Genomic DNA, 14,873 nt, shown 5'->3' with positions numbered 1-14,873 from the left:
TACATGTTTTGAGTTACAGAGGTCTAGGGCCAAAATTATTGCTCTCACTCTACCGAACGCAGCGATACCTCACATGTGTGGTTTGAACACCATTTTATGTGGGCGGGACTTACATATGCGTTCGTTTCTGCATGCGAGCACACAGGGACAGGGGCACTTAAAAATTTTTTTTTTTTTATTGTTCATTTTACTTTATTTATTTTAGTTTGATGCTTTTTTCCCCAAAATTTTTTTTCGACCACTTTTATTCCTATTACAAGGAATGTAAACATCCCTTGTAATAGGAATATGGCATGACAGGTCCTCTTTACAGTGAGATATGGGGTCAATAAGACCCCTCATCTCACCTCTAGGCTGGGAAGCCTGAAATAAAAAAAAAAAAAAAAAAAGATCCTGGCTTCGACCGTAGCGGTGAGTCGGTAGAAGCACCGGAGGGCGGCGGGAGGGGGGACGTCCCTTCTCGCCTCCCGTAAGAACGATCAAGCAGTGGAACAGCCAGATCATTCTTATGGTGTAGGGAATCGCCGGCTAAAAAAGTTGATATGTGAATGATGCCTGTAGCTGCAGGCATCATTCAGATATCCCCGCACAAAGTCAAGGACGTCGTATGACAGCTGGCGAGCGGGAAAAGGTTAAAACCCTTTTTTTTTTAACACAAAGTTGTCCATTTATACAATATTTCTAACACATAACATGTACATACCAAAAATGACACCCCAAAATAGATTCTCCTACTCCTCCTGAGTACGGCGATACCACGTGTGAGACTTCCACAGCCTGGCCACATACAGAGGCCGAGTGCAGTCAAGTATGGCCGAACATGGCAGGGTATGGCAGGGTATGGCCAAGCAGGGCTGGGTATCACCGAGAATTGCAGAGTATGGCTGGGTATGGCTGGGTATGGCAGGATATGGCAGGGTATGGCAGAGTATTGCAGGGTATTGCGGAGTATTGCGGGGTATTGCAGAGTATTGCGGGGTATTGCAGAGTATTGCGGGGTATTGCAGAGTTTGGCGGGGTATTGCAGAGTATGGCGGGGTATTGCAGAGTATGGCGGGGTATTGCAGAGTATGGCTGAACATGGCTGGGTATGGCTGATTATGGCAGGGTATGGCTGGGTATCACCGAGTATTGCAGAGTATGGCTGGGTATGGCAGAGTATTGCGGGGGAATTGCAGAGTATTGCGGGGTATTGCAGAGTACTGCGGGGTATTGCAGAGTATTGCGGGGTATTGCAGAGTACTGCAGGGTATTGCAGAGTATTGCGGGGTATTGCACAGTATTGTGGGGTATTGCAGAGTATTGTGGGGTATTGCAGGGTATTGCAGAGTATTGTGGGATATTGCAGAGTATTGTGGGGTATTGCAGAGTATTGCACAGTATTGCGGGGTATTGCAGAGTATTGTGGGGTATTGCGGGGTATTGCATAGTATTGTGGGGTATTGCAGAGTATTGTGTGGGTATTGCAGAGTATTGCACAGTATTGTGGGGTATTGCGGAGTATTGTGGGGTATTGCAGAGTATTGCACAGTATTGTGGGGCATTGCAGAGTATTGCACAGTATTGTGGGAGTATTGCAGAGTATTGTACAGTGTTGCGGGGTATTGCAGAGTATTGCAGAGTATTGTGGGGGTATTGCAGAGTATTGCACAGTATTGTGGGGGTATTGCACAGTATTCTGGGGCATTGCAGAGTATTGCAGGGCATTGCAGAGCATTAGGGATGGCTGAGCATGGATTGATGGATGGCTGGTTGTCACTGTGCAGCGCTGTGGGCACTACACATCCAGCCCACAGCGCTGCAGCCATCCATCCATCCCCCTCTCCGCTCACAGTGTACCGATCATCATGAGATGACGCCGGTTTGTTTACATGTGATCGCTCCGTCATTTGACAGAGTGATCACATGGTAAATGGCCGTGATCAGCGGCCATTTACCGGGATCCGTGATGCGCCGGGTTCAGGATGTGTTCAGGTGCGTGCCCCAGGGGGCGCGCGAGAGGGGAATTCTAGGAGGACATCATAGTACGCCCTCCCAGAGTTAAGCAACCGCCCTGCAGCCTTCATTCGGCTATGGGCCGGTTGTTAAGTGGTTAAAGAGGAACTTCAGTTAAAAAATATGAAATAAGAGTCAGCAGCTAAAAATACTGTAGCTGTTGACATTTAATGTTAAGACATTTACCAGCTCAGGGATCTGGCACTGTCTTCACCCTGACAGGTCCTTTGTTGGTCTTCAGCATAGGCGTGCGCACGAGATCTGCTGTAGGATGCTGTAAGACAATGCAAGACCAGCCAATGATTGGGCTGCTTAAGAAAGGGGGCAGCGCCTTATACATGGAGCAGCCCGCCCAGCCCCTATTCCTTTGGCTGGTGTTTGATAGCTGATAGAAAGGGGCAGAGCCACATATACGGAGCCCCTATCCCATTGGCTTGTGTTTGATAGGCTAGCTGTTTGGTCCCACCCACCCCCGACATCAGCTCCGAGTTCTGACAGCTCCTCTCTGCAAGCAGTGACATTACATTACAGTTTCACGCACTGAGCAACCCTTACATGCCTAGCTGACTGCTCAATGGGAAACTTCCCCTCTCCTAGATCAGTGGCAATCGGTGCCGCCTATCAATGTCCATCAGTGCCACCTATCATTGCCAACCAATGCCACCTATCAGTGCCGTCAATCAGTGCCACCTGTCAGTGCCCATCAGTGCCACCTGTCAGTGCCAATCAGTGCCCACCAGTGCCCATCAGCGCCACATGTTAGTGCCCATCAGTACCCACCAGTGCCACCTGTCAGTGTCAATCAGTGCCCATCAGTGCCACCTGTCAGTGCCAATCAGTTGCCACCAGTGCCACAAGTCAGTGTCCATCCATGCCCACCAGTGCCACCTGTCAGTGCCAATCATTGCTCATCAGTGCCACCTGTCAGTGCCAATCAGTGCCCACCAATGCTACCTGTCAGTGCCCACCAGTGGCACCTGTCAGTGCCCATCAGTGCCACCTGTCAGTGCCAACCAATGCCACCTATCAGAGACAATCCGTGCCACCTGTCAGTGCCAATCAGTGCTGCCAGTCAGTGCCAACCAATGCCACCTATCAGTGCCCAACAGTGCTTCCAATCAGTGCCACCTATTAGTGCTGCCTATCAGTGCCCATCAGTGCTGCCTATCAGTACCCATCAGTTTTGCCTATCAGTGCCAATCAGTGCCCATCAGTGCTGCCAATGAGTGCCCATCAGTGCTGACTATCAGTGCCAACCAATGCCATAAATCAGTGCCCATCAGTGCTGCCTATCAGTACCCACCTGTGCTGCCAATCAGTGAAGCCTATTAGTGCCAACCAATGCCACCTATCAGTGCCAATCAGTGCTGCCGATCAGTGCCAATCAGTGCTTCCAATCAGTGCCAATCAGTGCTGCCAATCAGTACCCATCAGTGTTGCCTATCGGTGCCCATCAGTGCTGCCAATCAGTGTTGCCTAGCAGTGCCATCTATCAATGACAATCAGTGCCCATCAGTGGTGCCTATCGGTGCAGCCTATCAGTGCCCATCAGTGCTGCCTATCAATGCCCATCAGTGCCACCTATCAGTGCTGCATATCAGTGCCCATCAGTGCTGCCTATCAGTGCCAATCAGTGCTGCCAATTAGTGCCAATCAGTGCCACCTATCAGTGCCACCATGCAGCGCCTATCAGTGCTGAAAACCAGTACCGCCTATCAGTGCCCATCCGTACTGCCAATCAGTGCTGCCTATCAGTGCCCATGAGTGCTGCCAATCAGTGTCACCTATCAGTGCCAATCAGTGCTGGCTATCAGTGCTGCCTATCAGTGCCTTTGAGTGCTGCCTATGAGTGCTTCCAATCAGTGCCCATCAGTGCACTTAGCAGGGATGGTGGAAAACCCTCTACAGATAATTGCAATACAAATTAACTTCAAGTGCAACAACTTTTTAGTTGGGAGGTTCACACCATTATAGCACTTTGGAATTTTTATTGTTTAGATTGTCACACTTAATTTTATATGTTTTAGTTACTATTATAATGTGAATGTTTGCGCTTGAAGTTAATTTTCCACCACCCTTGCTCAGTCCATGTCTTTATGGACCTTGCTTTGTGCACTGGTGCACAGTCATATTAAAACAGGAAGGGCCCACCCCCAAACTGTTCCCACAATGTTGGGAGCATAAAGTTATCCAAAATGTCCTGGTATGCTGATGTCTTAAGAGTTCCCTTCACTGGAACTAAGAGGCCAAACCCAACCCCTGAAAAACAACCCCACACCATAATCCTCCTTCCACCAAATGATTTGGACCAGTGCACAAAGCAAGGTCCATAAAGTCATGGATGAGCGATTTTGGGGTGGAGGAACTTGACTGGCCTTCACATTAAAGTGGAGACTGCGAGCCAGGCCTTCTCATCCAACATCAGTGCCTTGCCTCACAAATGCTCTTCTGGAAGAATGGTCAAACATTCCCATAGACACACTCCTAAACCTCGTGGAAAGTCTTTCCAGAGGAGTTGAAGCTGTCATAGCTGCAAAGGGTGGGCCAGCTCAATACTGAACTCTACGGACTAAGACTGGGATGCCATTAAAGTTCATGTGTGTGTAAAGACAGGTGTCCCAATACTTCTGGTAATACAGTGTATATGTGTATGTATATATATATATATATATACACGCATGTGCGTTTGAGCTTTGGCGTGCATACCCTAATGCAATAGGCTACGCACGCCTATGGTCTTCAGGTCCCTGGTGCTGCCATGTTCACTGTGAGAAGCCGCATGTGGCTCCCTGCATGAGCCACGCTGCACTCTGTGAATGATCCTGCAGCCTCCTGAGACCTGTGAAATGTCTCAGGGGGTTGAGGCCAGTGAGGAGGGTTCGAACTATCCTTCAGATTGTCTAAGTGATCCAAGAGGAAGTGAGAGGGGGTAACTGTCAAAACTAGGTACCCAGTCCCAGAAAAAAAATAACACACACAGTGGAGGGGGTTAGAAGGACAATCAGTAAAGTTCTGCTTTGAAGCCCTTCCCAGTAGTTTGATAGTTGCTTTTTTTCACAGCCTCATTTATTTTTTATAATAGAACAATATCTTTACAATAGCTCAGATATAATTTTTGGAAAATGTTGAATATTCTACAAAATTGGTACATTTTGCTGTAATTTTCTGGGCAAAATATTTTTACAAAACAATATTGCAGATGCATGGGCAATATGCTTAAGGCATAGGAATATTTGCACCTATGCCCACAACTATTAATCACTTCCCATCCGACAAAAAAAAAAATATATATGTATGGGAGCTTTGTTGATGTCGGAGGGGGTATATATATATGGCCTCCCTGATCGTCCGTGCATGTGGGGCTTTTAAAGCGCTCACTAGCGTGCCCTGTGATCGTAGTGTCCCTCGGACACAGCAGATCATAGGACTGGGTTCAGGGCCAGTGAAATTACCCCCGCATAAACATTTAGCTGTGAGAGTCATCAGGACTTTACTACACAAAGTGTTAAAACAGAAGAAAAAAAATCAAAGCCCACTGAGCAGTACAGTGTCACTGTGGTGATATTGTACTGCTCTGTCTATCAATCAGACACTGACTGTTGCACTGATGACACTGTATGCCAGCTACAGTAATACGATGTCACCATAGTGCACTGCTCTGGTGACAGTATTTGTACATGTACAATGGCTGGCTGCTCAAATGGCACTGTATGTTAGTGCAGCTAGTCATTATCTATGATCACTGCCACAGCAGTACAATGTCACCAGACCAGTACAGCCAGTCACCAGACCAGTACAGCCAGTCAGTGTCCCCAATCACCACCACACCAGTCCCACTGTCACCATAAGGCCTTATTCACATGTGTGGTACTCTCTGAAAAATGATTCCCCAGCAGATGCCTCAGCAGCTACAGGGGATAGTAGTTGGGGGTTGGTAAAACTGCGGCTCAATAGCAAGGTTTTATAACTTCCAGCCTCACATATGAACAAGCCCTAATAGTGCAGCCATTCACATTGTGTCCGATCACCACCACAGCGGTCAAAGTGTCCAAATATGTGATAGGTAGTCAAATGTGTGATTTAAGCCCCCAGAAAGCATGAAGGTGCTCTTTGGATTTTGGACCTCTCTATCAGGGTGGTGCAGTAAGGTCAGTGGCTGGTGAGGCAGTGGCTAGTATCAGAGCCAGCTACACACAGGTTATATAAGCCACAAATGTAGAGCGGGAGACAATAATTCTAGCGCTAGACCTCCTCTGTAACTCTAAGCATGTAACCTGTAAAAATTTTTAAAGCGTCGCCTATGGAGATTTTTATGTACCAAAGTTTGGCGACATTCCACGAGTGTGCGCAATTTATAAGTGTGACCTATTCAGTATCTATTTACTTGGTGTAACATCATCTTTCACATTATAAAAAAAAAAATCAGGCTAACTTTAGTGGGTTTTTTCATATTCATGAAACAGTTTTTATCCAAAAAAACGCGTTTAAAAAATTGCTGCGCAAATACCATGTAACATAAAAAGTTGCAATGACCCCCATTTTATTCCCTAGAGTGTCTGCTAATATATATATATATATATATATATATATATATATATATATATATAATGTTTGGGGGTTCTGAGTCATTTTCTAGCAAAAAAATTATGATTTTTACATGTAGGAGAGAGGTGTCAGAATTGGCCTGGATGGCAAGTTGTTAATTACCATAAGTAAGTAATATACAAATAATTGTTATATATTGTTTTTATGGTAATTTACTATATTTTCAAAAAATTTACTCAAGCAGGTGGCTTAACAGACAAATTACTGAAGTTTGAAGTTATAACTCCAAACCAGTAATTTTACAGTAAATAGATAAATTATTATCTTATAACATATAGCAAAATATATGATTTAGCTTGATTAAAACAGTACCTTTTTAGCAGGCAGCAGATTCTCATTCTCCCTCTTAACTGTGTGAGAAAAACATGGGATTATGGGTAGATCCTATACCCATAAACACATGCTTTTTCCTTCTAGTTAAGAGAGCTGGGCTGGAAGGGAGCATGTGTCTTTTAGACACATGTTCCCTTCTGTGCCACTGCAGTGAGAGGATAGCCTCAACTGCAGCATTTTTATTGGACAGCTTGTTCCAATGGTCCTTTACCATTGGTCCAAGGCTCCAAGCTGTCCATTAAGCTCAGTGCTTAGTGAGAGGCACTGTAAGCTCAACCTCTCAGTCTGCTGCAAACAGCGTGTGCCAGCTTGTTTTTAAACTGGCCGCTCTGTATGTAGCTTCTGACAGGCTGCACAAGAAGCCTGTATCTCCAGAACTATAGGTGACAGGACCCCCAGCAGTAGTGTATTTAGGTTTTGTGCTGCCCTAGGCCTGACTAAACTCATGCACCCACTAATTTAAATATGGCCCAGACCTTCCTGTCAAGGCCACACCTCTTGCTGTTTAAGACCCGCCCTGAAATTTTCGAGTGGGGACACTAGTTCGGGGGAGGGGGGGGCTTGGGGGGCAATGGATTCCCCTTAATTTGCATAGATTTCCTCTCACTTCCTGTTTGGCTATGGGGCAGGAAGTGAAGGGAAATCTCTGCAATGGGACAGGGATGGTAAAAAGTAAACTGACAGGGGCTATAACCCTCCCTTTTTCCATCCAAAATGAAAAAAAAAAAAAGTGTAGCCTATAGTTCTACTTTAAGCACAAATTTCTGATAATTTTATGGAGAGGACTTATGCCGCGTACATACGAGCGGATTTTCCATCGGAAAAAACTTGGATGGTTTTTCCGACGGAATTACGCATAAGCTTGCCTTGCATATACACGGTCACACAAAAGTTCTCTGAACTTTCGACCGTCAAGAACACGGTGACGTACAACACTACGACGAGCCGAGAAAATGAAGTTCAATGCTTCCAAGCATGCGTCAAACTGTTTCTGAGCATGTATAGGAATTTTGCACGTCAGAATTTGTACAGACGATCGCATTTTCGGATAGGAACTTTTTCTGACCGAAAAATTAAGAACCTGCTCTCAATCTTTTGCTGGTGGGAATTCTGCCAGTAAAAGTCCAATGGCGCATACACACAGTTGCATTTTTCGACCAAAAGCTCTCATTGGTCTTTTGCTGGCCGAATTTCCGATCGTGTGTATGCGGCATAAGAAGATATAACCATGCCAATGGTGCAGCAGAAAACATATAGCACAGTGAGGAAGGTTTGTGGTCCAGGATGATAGGACAGTCAAAATTAGTGTGGCAACCACACACACACACACACACACACACACACACACACACACACACTTGGACTAATTTGCCTCTCAGCCCAGTCCGCCCCATAAGACTGGCGCTAACAGTGTATCGCAAGCTGGTAGGGACTCTCTCCGTGCTGCCCCCCTGCAAAGTGCTGCCCTAGGCCTGGGCCTTGTCGGCCTAGGCCAGGATACAGCATTGACCCCCAGTGGTGGTCTTCAGCTACCTACCCCCCAAATTTGGGGTCTCTGTGACCCCAGGTCGCTGAGCTGCGACCCTCAAAGCTCAATCGTTTTTATGGGGTTTTTTTGGTACTTTTTTTTATGTTCACTGCCTTCTCTGCCTCCCCTGACTGCATGTCCCTGCTCTCTATGTGGCTAGGCTGTAAAAAAGTCTCACACATGTGGTATCACCATACTCAGGAGAAGTAGCAAAATGTGTTTTCGGGTGTAATTCTAAATATGTCTACGTTATGTGTTAGAAATATCTAATTAATTGACAACTTTGTGTAAAAAAATACAATTTCATTTTCATTCTGCATTTCCCAAAAACTTGTGGCAAAAAAATTAGGTCTTCAAAAAGACTCACCATGCCTCTTAGAGGATACCTTGGACTTTAATGTGGCTAGTCTGTGAAAAAGTCTCATACTTAATTCTAAGTATGGCTATGCTGTGTGTTAGATATATCTTACTAACTAACAACTTTGTGTAAAAAATACATTTTCCAAAAACGTGGCAAAAAATAACATTTCCAAATGACTCACTATGCCTTTCAGAAAATATTGGGCCTGAAGGTGCCCCTTGGATTTTTTGCTCCTCTATGTGTTTAACTGTAAAAAAGTCTCACACATGTGGTATCTCCATACTCAGGAGGAGTAGCATAATGTGTTTTGGGATATAATTGTAACTATGTCTATGCGGTGTATAAAAAATAGCTTTTTAACCACTTCAATACATGGCACTTTCATCCCCTTCCTGCCCGGGTCAGTTTTCAGCTTTCAGCGCCGTCGCATTTTGAATGACAGTTGCGCAGTCATGCAACACTGCACCCAAACCAAATGTTTTTTTTCCCAACAAGTAGAGCTTTCTTTTGGTGGTATTTGATCACCACTGGGTTTTTTATTTTTTGCTAAACAAATAATAAAAAAAAAACATTATTTTTCTTTGTTTCTGTTATAAAATTTTGTAAATAAGTAAGTTTTCTCCTTCACTGACAAGCACTGATGAGGCTGCACTGATGGGCACTGATGAGGTGGCACTGATGAAGCGGCACTGATAGGTGGCCCTGATATGTAGGACTGATGGGCATTGATATGCAGCACTAATGGGCACTTATAGGTGGCACTGATAGATGGCACTGACTGGAATTTCTGAATTGGCATCCCTAATGGGCACTGATTGGCATCTATGGTGGGCACGGGTTGGCATCCCTGGTGGGCATCCTTGATGGGTCTGCACTGATAATCACGCAGACCCCCCCCCCCCGCCAGGAGAGCCGCTAATCAACTCTCTCCTCTACTCGCGCCTGGTCAGCGCGAATAGAGGAGGAGCCGATAAATGGCACTTCCTGGTTATGATGTGACCAGCTGTGATTGGACACAGCTGATCACATAGTAAAAAGCCTACATCATAGGCTCTTTACTGATCACCGCTCTGCGTGCACCCGTGGGCGCACGCAAGCAGCTTATCCTGCTGGACATCATATGACGCCCAGTCAGGATAATAGAGTCACCCTGCGGCCATCATTCCGCATACGGTGGGCAGGAAGTGGTTAAAATAACTACTTTGCAAAGTTTTATAACAAAAAAAAAAAATAATCAAAATGTTTAGTCTTTTTCCCTTTATAGAGCAAAAAAAAAGAAAAAAAAAAACAACAGTGATTATATACTACCAAAAGAAAGCTCTATCTGTCTAAAAAAATATATATAAAATGTATATGGGTACAGTGTTGCATGACTGGGTAAGTGTCATTCAGATTGTGACCGTGCTGAAAACTGATTTTTATGTGGTTAAAGTGTAGGTACAGCCAACAGTAGGGAAGGATTATAACCCCTGTCAAGCTTTGATTGCTGTCTGTTGCCCTTCTGGGGAAATTTACCATCTCTGTTTGTTCTTATCATTATTGTCATTAAGATAGAAATGAAATTCATTTTTGAGTTGTCACAAATACTAGAGGTGAGGGAAATATACCTCATAATTTTCTGAAATGATAAAGAGGTACGCATTTTAGCACTCGCTATGTAGCCAAAGCTACATCCCTGCCACAATCCCAGTTATATGGACCACAAAGATCTAAAATGCAGAAAATGATTGGCTAAACAAAAAACACATGCTTTTTTGGATCTCTATTTTTTCTTCACATTGGCTTTTCAAAATAACAAATGCAATAATATAGAGGTTGGATAAAGACTTAGATAGTGCCGCATAACACTTTTGGTACATTTTGTATGGAGAAGTACAAATAAGACCAAAAAGAGTAACAATTCACACTCTTTCCCTTTCACACTCTATCCAAAACTGAAAGAAGAAAAAACTTTTGGCTACACATTCAATGTAGTTTGTATAGTCAAAACGTTTATTCCAAGATATGACATAGGAGTCTTACAGACATTTAGAACCTATGCACTACACCTGTCTTCACATTAAAGATTATTTCCAAAGTTACCCCACTCTTAACCCACCGCAAACACAACACAGATAAGACACAAAGAGTATTTCACTGCCAAAGTGCACATAGCCTACAAATATGTTTAGTTGTGTGGAATGTGGTGCTAACATTTTATAGTGCACATAAGCTGTAGTAGAGCACTTCAAGCGGCTTTGCACCACTTTTCCACCCATTTGTAAATGTTCAACCTCTCCACTTGTGACCTTATTTTTGTACTTTGAAGGGCATTCAGTAATTTCCCATATCTGTGTTACTTGCAAGAGTGTGGTATCTCTGACTGTTTTGCAGGTAATTAGCTTTGTGCAGTTTAAACTCTTACCCCTTTCTTATCTGACCCTATAGTGAGGTCACCTTTTATTTCCTGAATCAGCAGTGGAGAAAACCATTCCCTGAACTTCATAAAGAGTATAGTAGATTCTCTTTATAAACCTTGAGTGACACAGCCATTAGGGCCAGATTAAGAACATCATGGGCCTGGAGCTGAGGATTTTGATGGGGCTTTTTTATAAAATAAATAAATAAATAAATAAATATGCAAAAAATGTTTGTTATAACAAATTAAATTAAATAGAGAGAGGGGGGATGAGAGAGAGAGAAAGGGGATGAGAGAGGGGTGAGGAGTAAGGGAGGGATGATGAGAGAGAGAGGGGGGATGAGAGAGAGAGAGGAAGCGCATGAGCATGCGCGGGAGTGACATCAACGCAGCCCAGCCGAAGGCACAGAACCCAGAAGTAAGACCGGGTGAAGATGGAAACGCACCCGGGACCCGCTGGATTGATCACAGCTCAGCGCTGGAGGGCTCAGTCTGACAGGTAAATATACTCTAATGTGCTAATATGCTGTGCATACTAGTACATTATGGCATAACCTACCTCAGGGATTCTAAAAAGTAATGTTAGCAAAAGTTTATTACCGCTTTAATATCACAGGATCCCAGGAGCCTCTCATGTGGCTCCCTACTGACCCGGTGGCCTTTGGGCAGTGCCCAAGTGCATAGTTGCCAACATTTCAAAAATATTTTCAGGGACACTTTTTTTTACCATTGGTATATGTAGAGTATAAAATAAATGATACACTATATAATTACCCTCACCAATAGTGTAATCAAATAGCAGCGCTGAAAACCTAAAGCATACCCTAATTCAAAAAAAATTTTTTGTATATACAGTGATTGCTCAATGTGATAACTAAAAGTGATAATATTATGTGTCCATAATAAAGAACCAAACAGTGTTTCTAATGAACACTCCTCATGCAATTCATTTGTGTATGACAGCAGAAAAAAATAAAAAAATCAATAAAAAAGTCCAAACATAAATAGTGACATAGTGAAGTAATGGTGACAATATCAAAATTATAATCTTCAATGATGATATCTTCCACCACACCGCTGTGAATGTGATTCCACTCCCCTTCAGCGAGCAAACTCACCAGCTTTTTTTGCCTTACACTCTCGTGTTTGGCTTGTAGGCTTTTCCCACACAGTGGGGGTAAAGTGATAACCTCCAATCAATATCCGTATGGTAAACCGCAGTATATAAGCAAATGCTCTCTCCACATGAAAGAAAGGAAAAGCGAACCAATAGTGCAGTAACGCAACACACTTTAATAAAAGTAACACTCTCCTTCACCATAAAACTCACATTTTCCAATTTTCAGTAACGCAAAACAGCACAGCAAAACTTGGTTGTCACCAACAGCACTTCAAACGGTAACCTGGACGTATGGTGGTCACGGCGGACCCAGGTGCTCGGTGAACGTGAACACTCTCACCCGTCCCTTGGATCCCTCCGTAGCCACTTCCCCGCTCCCTCGTATGGCGCCGCCTGTCACAGCGTCCTACGTCAAGCTTCCTCGATTGCCGTATAGCCACGCCCCTTTCTGACATGTTTCGTCACACCGGACTTATTCATGGGATTGGCTAGACGGACTGGCAATCTTTCTTATATATCCTCCCCCCGCATGACGCGCAATGTCAATGATACTGCGCTTGCGCGCTCCCTGTGTCCCCGTTCATACCATACGTGAACATTGCTTTTAAACATAATTAAGGGGCATCGAAATTCAGAAAATTAGCTTAAAATTTCTACAACATTATAACTAGCAATTCCCCACTCGCTGATTGGTGATCCCGCACACCATCCACGAGGGACGCGTGCCACCCATACTAACGAGTATTGGTGCGTTTTCTATGTGTAGTAATAGCTATAAATTGGTAATGGAGACATTGCTGTCTTTATAAAAATCTATATATATAAAAACATTTTCCCTTATCATATAAAATTAATCAAACTTATAATTATAAAATTAGTAATAACTTCTTGAATGGTTGGAACTCTATACTTGATTATTTTAAATCCAAACTAAACACATACCCCACATGGGTCTTTCCTGTTATTCCCATGATTTTCATTCTCTATCTTGCAGGTCAACTCCTACATACATACAGATCAGGCAGTTTACAGACACTTTCTTATTCCTATAATTTTCCCTACTGGTTTATCTCCCAATAGGTGGTTTCTCCGTTGCGTTGGTGTTATAGATATTCCACCTATCCCCATTTCTGGGAGTGGGTATCACATAGCTTTGGACCCCCAACTGTCAACTCAAAAGTCGTTGATGAAACAGTTGAGGTCCAATTCTATATTTAAACCCCCGGGAAAAAGACATTTGAACAAGTATATCCATCGCGTTTCACGTTGGGATAAATCCCTTATTCTGTTGGAGCCCCTCCACGATGGATACACTATGTCTATTCCACAAAATTGAAGTAGACTCGGGTCTTGGTTGTGCTTCTCCCTAAAATGAAGGGATACGCTATGGTACTTGTAACCATTTTTAATATTGGTCAGATGTTCAGAAATGCGAATTCTCAATAGTCTTTTCGTGCGTCCTACATAATGTAACCCACATGGGCACCACATTAAATACACTACGTATGATGAATTGCACGTTATGAATTCTTTAATTTCAAATGTTTCATTCGCTTGATTAGTGATGCTCTTCATGTTTCTGTTTCTAATCCTAACTGTTTTGCAGCACACGCATTTGTTACATGGGTAGAAACCATTGAGATTTATTTTGATGGATGGCCGGCCTGGTGGGTCGAGGATTTTTTTCACTACCCTATCCCCAAAGTTGGGGGCCCTCCTATAGATGAATTTAGGGGTTTCAGGTAGCAATTCTCCCAGGTGACGATCCCTTCGGAGAATATACCAGTATTTTTTAAAAATCCTCTCAATATCTCTATATTGATTATGATAATTGGATATAAATCCCCACTGTTGTTTCTCATTAGATTTAGTTCTATCTTTACTTTTCAGCATTTCTTCAGTTGGTAAAGTCGCTATCTGCTCTATAACCTCATCTACAGATTTCTCTGTATATCCCCTCTGAAGGAACCTCTCCTTCAGCACATTTGCCTGGGAATAATATTTCTCTTGTTCTGTGCAGTTTCGACGGACTCTCATTAATTGTCCCTTCGGAATGTTCTTTATCCATACAGGGTGATGACCACTCCTGATGGACAAAAAACTGTTCCGGTCCGTCGGTTTAAAGTACACACAGGTTGTTAGAGCTTCATCCTTTCTTTGGATCGTAACATCCAAAAAATTGATGCATACATTACTAACTTGAGCCTCCAGTTTGATGTTGTTGTTATTAGTATTAAGATACCTAAGAAACTCCTCAACAGAATCCTTAGAACCCTCCCAGATCAGTAAGAGATCGTCTATGAAACGCCTGTAGAACTTAAGCTGGGGGGGAGATCTACTAAAAATGAACCTGTCCTCCCATTCAGCCATGAAGAGGTTGGCGAGGCTAGGGGCAAATTTAGCTCCCATAGCCACGCCAACCCTCTGGGAGAAAAAGTGTCCATTCCACCAAAAATAATTGTGCGACATGCAGAAATTAAGGGCCTGACCCACAAATCTCTTCTGCATGTCGGGTATGTCCTCCCTCTTGCTC

The sequence above is a fragment of the Aquarana catesbeiana genome, linkage group LG02 (assembly GCF_042186555.1).
Source record: "Aquarana catesbeiana isolate 2022-GZ linkage group LG02, ASM4218655v1, whole genome shotgun sequence".
NCBI lineage: Eukaryota > Metazoa > Chordata > Amphibia > Anura > Ranidae > Aquarana > Aquarana catesbeiana.
This window is presented reverse-complemented; position numbering follows the sequence as displayed.